This window comes from Ambystoma mexicanum, chromosome 3q, assembly GCF_040938575.1.
Source record: "Ambystoma mexicanum isolate Mex_15411 chromosome 3q, UKY_AmexF1_1, whole genome shotgun sequence".
Classification (NCBI taxonomy): Eukaryota; Metazoa; Chordata; class Amphibia; order Caudata; family Ambystomatidae; genus Ambystoma; species Ambystoma mexicanum.
This window is the reverse complement of record NC_090926.1, coordinates 1,063,733,127-1,063,740,057: the sequence shown is the minus strand read 5'-3', so window position 1 is coordinate 1,063,740,057 and position 6,931 is coordinate 1,063,733,127.

Genomic DNA, 6,931 nt, shown 5'->3' with positions numbered 1-6,931 from the left:
CTATTCATTCTAGTGTCCATGCGATGAGTAGCTCTTACATGCCCACCAGTTAGTGACATCCCTTCTCCATTATTCTCCTTGTTTGCTCCCTTTTCGCAGCTTCTAATTTCTTAAATTTAGGGATCTCAAAACTTTCACCCTCCCCTCTGCTAAACCCCACAATTGGTGTCCCGGGCCCTTTTGCATCCATGGGGCCCCTGACTTCCCACACCCAATCCGCCCAGCTCATGTCTAACCTCAGCACTTGCCTTGGCACACTCTCCTCCCTAGAGGTTTGCACTTAGACCTTTTGTGGCTCCAGGCCTTGTAGCATTAATCAACCAAAGCACTTCTGTGGCCCACCCTTGAGCTTGGACTCCCCAGCACTTGCCCCTCTCTGCCCTCTTCCTTGCTGCACTTGCACGTTCTGAATACTCGCAAGGCATTGTAGGTTAATCCTTTCCCCCTCCACTGCCCTTATTGTTTTGTAATGTATTTCATTCCCTTGTTCCCTCCCCTCGCCCTGTGGGCACTTTGTAACAGTATTTTGTACTTGCTCTATAGGCGCCTAACAAGCAAACAAATAAAATTCCACTTTCTTGCAGACTTCTCCAGCTGATTTGGTGTCATTTGTTAATCTATATCCTTGCAGTCCTACCCATGGTGCCCACCTTGGGAAGCTTCTATTTGTCATCCATCTCTGCCTAGTTACCCCATCAGTTCCATGTGTGCTGCTTCTCAGCCAATCTGTATCCGTGGGATTACATGCACAAAAACACTCATCACATTTCTCAGGCATTTGTAACCTGGGGACAATCCTGGCTGGAAACCGTTAGTCTCCTCCCACGTGCCCGCCCCGCATCCTGTGTCCCGAGTAGTGCTTGTTTATCGTGAGTTAAACCAGTGTGCCTGTGCTTTGATGTGGACACAGTGATATGTGCAGCTGGTTTCACACGGGGTTGTTTACTCGGCACGGTCTCATGTGTTCGAGTCTGCTCACTAAATTCAGAAACAGCTGCTACATTCTCAGTTCTTTGGAACGGGGTGGTGTCTGCATTCTGCAGCGCCATTGGTGCGTGGGGGTGGCCGGGATTGCCCCTCCTAGCCCGTAAACATATTTTAATTATGGCTTGGTACATGAGCCTGCATACTAGCAACCGCTGTGCATAATATTGGTGTGAAAACTCCCAATGGCTTCCACAGAGCACCTTCCATGGCGTCTAAATTTACTATGGCTGCCAAAGGGCCTCTGTCCAGCTTTGCAGTATGTGAAGTAAATGGTACCAGTACCACGCTGCTACAAAGGGAGTTAATAAACGAAGTAGCTATTGTGGCAGCGATCTTTATTTGGGATTGCTACATCATAAGGCCTTCAATATTGCTAAACCAATTGACGTCTCCTGTGCCTAATCATGCTGCAGGCTTCCTCCCTTGGTGCTTAGTCAGCTCATCTGCGGGGCGTTTTCTTTTTTTGCTATTAGGTGATGCTGTGAGCGCTGCCTAAAAGCCAAAACTATTGCCAGGGAAAGGTAAGAGTTTGGATGTGAGCAGGTAAGCGGCACCTGGGGGTTTGGACTTTAACCCATTCTGTTCTGGGGAGTGCTAGTCCATATGACCATTCCCACCTATCCTATATTGCTCTGCATCTACAGCACCCCATCTGCTGCATAGCTAGATAACTTTGTACTTTTAAGGGAATACCAGCATTTCTAAGTCTTCTTAAAAGTAATAGTTTAAGTACACAAACCAGTGCCTGGTGTTATGTCTCGGGCTACAAACCAGTGCCTGGTGTTATGTCTCGGGCTACTTTGTCAATGCTAGTTTACAGGAATTCAGTACAAGATCCTATTGCTAAAGCCAACTTTTCTGATTTATATAGGCATTTGCCAGATAAAAACAATTTACTAACTTTTGCAATTTTTATGGCCAGGTAGTACAATTATGGCGGTGCCTGGCAAATACATGTCACCTATAAAAATGCCCAAACATTTGAATTTGCCACTTGAAGATTTTACCAGTTCTTTCAGGGTGTTAACTATCTCTCCGTTAACAGCAAGACAGGATAAATTCTCCTGCTTGTTAAGAAATCAACACTTTACCCCGACTACCTTGGCAACTACCACCCCAGCATGCATATTCCCTTCCGAGTCAAAATCTGAGCGTAGTGGCAACCAAAGCCAATAACCTTCAATCCTACCAATCTGCCTTCAGACCCATATGAAGCACAAGCTACCTTTTAAAAATGCTCTGGCCTTCCTTGCTGTAAAGACTGGAGGGGGGTGGGGGGAATCTGTACTTCTGCTCACTATATGGCAGAGGAGAGGCACAGAGGACCCCAGCCAAGATTCTCTATTGTAGCAATGGACGAGCAAACGAGGCCTAGCTTCTCAGGAGGTGATGCAGGCTGGTTCTTAAGTACAGTGTAGTCCTCAAGGCCCCACAAAGTAATATCCACACACTGTATTAGTTAAAACAGTCTGTTCAAGGTTATGTACACAATCACAATAACAACTTTGTGCTCAGAAAATCTACAATGGTAAATAACAGTTCTAAGTGGTGCCACCATTATTAGGTTCCATTAACGTGCATCAACTGTACTCTTGTTAAATGTCACACATCACTTAATAAAGGTAACCAACAATAGACCTATGAGGAAAGCAGTTGGTTGGAACAATTGGCAGAATACTGGCCCTGTTAGCTAGACACAATTCTGTGTGCAGATCGCCCCCCCGCCCCCCAACCTGGGCAACCTGTAAAGAAAAGATATATCACAAGCCCATGCATATATTGTTCTATAAGTCTTATTTCCTTCTATGTTTCTACCACCCCAATGTACCTGGAATAGCAGAGTTCGACGTCGGGTCATCGACTGATGCTTCTTGAGCGGCTCCCTTTAAAGTAGGAGCCACGGATAGTCGAGATCCCACGAAGGTGAACTCTGCGTCGAGGCGGCAGCTATGGTCCCATCGGTGCTCGTAGATGGCGGAGTGAATACGTCCTGCAAGGAAGAGGCGTGCGCGGGGCACCTTGGTGGCGATAGTTCAGGACCGCAAACAGTTTGTGAAGAACTGTGGCCCAGCAAGGGCGTCGAGGCGTCCAGCGTCTCTACGGTCGTTGGGTGGTGGGAAACCCACCGGCGGATGCTCCTCAGCGTGTCAATGGCCTGACCTTCTCCAGCGGGATAAGGCGGGCTGCGGTTCGCATGAGCGCATCTGTGAATCAAAGTCTTAGGCAAAGGAGCGTGCAGCTCCGGTCGTCAGCGGATTGGCGTGAAGAGGTCCCCTCTTCTGGACAACGCTGCTTCGACGGGCCTCCAGCGGTTGCAGCAAACTTGCGAACCCTGGTCGACAGTGGACGGAATGTCCTGTGCTGATCTTCATTCTCCTCGGCGGTCCCAGTTTCCAGTTGGCAGCCTTTCGAGGGTCTGACTTCCAGGGCGCATCGGCAAAGGTTAATGGTGCTCAATCGTCCCTCGGAGTACAGGAAGAGGGCGCCTAACCAGGTACTCTCTTGGATCAGTCTCAACAGCTTTCATATTTCGGCGAAGGGAGACAGCAGTCAACCTTCTTCAGGCTCGGCTTTGAGATTAAGCATCCGTTTCAACTTCAGCTTCTGAACAATTTCCAGTGGTGAGAGGTCCAGCCAATCAGTCAAACAGTGCATTCAGGCCATACTCCTCCCTCTCAGACACACACAACAAGGAATGTGTATGGGGACAAGTACCCAGCCATTCAACACTACACACTGCATTCATACCAGTTTCGGCCAGGGCTGTCTCAGTCATTGTGTCAAACACCAGAAACCAGACCTCCACAAGTGCATATTGGTCACACACTCCATTCACCCAGCTCCACCCACAGGGTGTACCCACAACATAGTCACTGGGAAGACTCCAGCCAGTCTGGCCTGGACTTCACAACAACACCATGTATGGAACTGCCACCGAACAGCCAGTCAGGGTGAAGGGACGGAGTCTGGGCTTCCCAGGACTTTGGGAAAACAAGGTAACGGGCAATAGAAAGCAAGAGGCCACAGGGGCCATCTTGTTTCCTAAAACAAAGTGTCTAAAACTTAAAGACACTCCCGTCCCCTGCACACCTTACAAGCTGAAATAAATCAGTCAAATTTCATAACATTTGCACTTTTATATATAGAAAGAATTGTCAATTTAGAACATAGGTAACACAATCTTCATAAAAGTACAGAAAAAAGGTATCAACTGACTTCCAATATGGCCAGCATGAAAAACAAATCAAACCAGACAAAAAAATAAGCTCCCAATTTTGAACTGCAGCTTCAAGCTCTACGCGTTTCGGGGACTATCCCCTTCTTCAGGAGCAAAAATATCTGCAAGTATAGATATATATATACAATTAGAGGACATCTCACATAACATTAAAAGTTTGGACAAACTAAACACATTAAATAAAGAGAATACATTAAATAATTATGTACACATAAGTCCAACCACAATTCTACATAACATACACAAGTGGTTGTATATTCAGTGGTACAACTGGTATGGCTCCAAATGTAAATCTCAAAATGCATTAAAACCTAAAACACTTATACGGATGTACCTCACAGTGGGAATGTTGTCAAAGAAAATAGAGTCTCTGTCTGTGCATCAGTCTGTGCACGACGTACACAGAACCAGGATCCCTGCGAATACTCCTGCCGTCCTCAACAAGTGAAATGTGATTGCCGAACTCTGGAATACCAAAGCATATCTATCGGCTCCAATTACACGTAGTTAAATCACCAAACCTTAATGACTAAACAACTAGTTCAAAAAACACCTATTACTCATTGGCAACTAATCTGTGAAGCTCAACGATCACCAAAATCCACAACCTTGTGACACCACCTCATCTTTGTGCCAACACATCAACTTAACACAAAGTTAAAAAGCCCAAATCCTCAAAGAAAACCCAAAATTTAAATTGTGCAACTCTTCCAACATATATTATTTACCTAAGGCAAATCAATAGCCAATCCAATCCAAATTCAGGACTTCCAGTACCCCGCATCCAATGTAAAGCATCCTGCCGATTATAGAAATGCATAATGCAACTAAAAAACAAACACAAAATATACCATTTACAAACTAACACCACCTTTCCAATACAAACATAAATAAATATAAACACATCCACACATCTTAAACTTACTTCCAGAAGCGCACCTCTTCACCTCAGATTCAACGGCTCCTCTCCAATTCTCACGTAACAGATCCCAACCCACAACACACTTCCTGGCTCATTTTATACTGTTTCCTGGTAGTCGCATGATAAAGTCACATGACCCGCCGGCACTGAATACTAAAAGAATGCACAAAGCTCCCTGCAACCTGCCAAATACACAGGTAATGCTAACTAAGCACACAGGTACTGAGTGAGTAAATCAAACAAAAAATAAAAGACACCAAAGATGAATGTGTGCATTTAAAAAGGAGATAGACATAGAAGAAAGACTGCATTTTTGAAAAAATTAAAAAAATAATAAATAAGTGCCTTAAAACAATTGCTGTCCATCAACCATACCTAACTACGCGGCAAATTCAGAAATAACCAAGTAAACTAGTTATGTACTAATTACCCAAACCCAATAACTACTATTCCATACACCTCTACTGGAACAACCAGTATGTAACCCCCGGAAAACACAAATCCCTCCATGTGACCTCAAACATATATAAATTTATGCATTATGAACTACGCGGCAAATTCAAAAATTAACCAAGTAAACTAGTTATGTACTCATTACACAAACCCAATAACTACTCTTCCATACACCTCTAATGGAACAACCAGTATGTAACGCCCGGAAAACACAAATCACTCCATGTGACCTCAAACACATATAAATTTATGCATTATGAACGACTTAAACCATTCACCAACCATACCTCGACACCTACACAAAACAATTCAAAGAACTCTTCATTAAGCCCTCTTGGAGATAAAGTCCCCAAGAGGTCAATCCAAAACATCTCTCTGGGCTAATATTCTCAAAAAGTCACCTCCTCTGGGTGGTTTCTTCACCACTTCCAAAACATTAAACCTCAATTGTGCAATAGTATGTCTAGACATATTAAAATGCCTAGCAACTGAAGATTTCTCATTTTTACACCGTATTTGAGATTTATGTTCAGTCCATCTTTCACGTGCGGATCTGGCTGTCTGTCCAATATACATTAATCCACACGGGCACTTAATGCTGTAAATCACCCCTGTGGATCTGCATGTGGCAAAATCTCTAAGAGCCATCTTGTTTCCTATCGGGAATCAACTGATTCCAATGGCAAGGCCTGGGTATCCCAAAATGGAGGCTACTCAGAGCACCTGTCAAATTCAGCATGGAGCTGCCACCAGCCCATGCCCTGCTCTGTCAGCCACACACAGGTGCCCAAAAACATACATTAGGGGCACAGGGTTGTACCCCCACCCATTGGTGCCATAAGGGTATCCCATGGGTCTGTACATCAAACCAAAAACAGGAATAGCTGCACTGCCAGGAGTCCCACATGGACTCCTGGGCAGAAAACAATACAGAACACAAATGAAAAATGACTACAGGACAAGGACAGGGAGGCCCTGTCCCTCCAATGCATTTCCAGCATCACACTTGCCTCCTGGGTCTCCTTGACCTGTCGGCAGCATTTGACACTAGACAACCACTCGCTGATGATTCACATGGGGATCCGTGTTAGCGGTATGTTCACTTTGTACAAATGGCTCTCCGATATTCAATCTTAACATTGAACTGCTCTGAACCCTCCTTGTCCAGTACAACTACCACATCTACGAATATGCAGATGACCTGCAGATCTTCCTCATGATATCCTCCATTGAAGACCTTCAGACTCAAGGCCAGCCTCACATTGATCTTGTTCTGGATGTCCAGTGCTTACCTGAAGTTCAACCCCTCCAAGACTGAATTCCTACTGCTG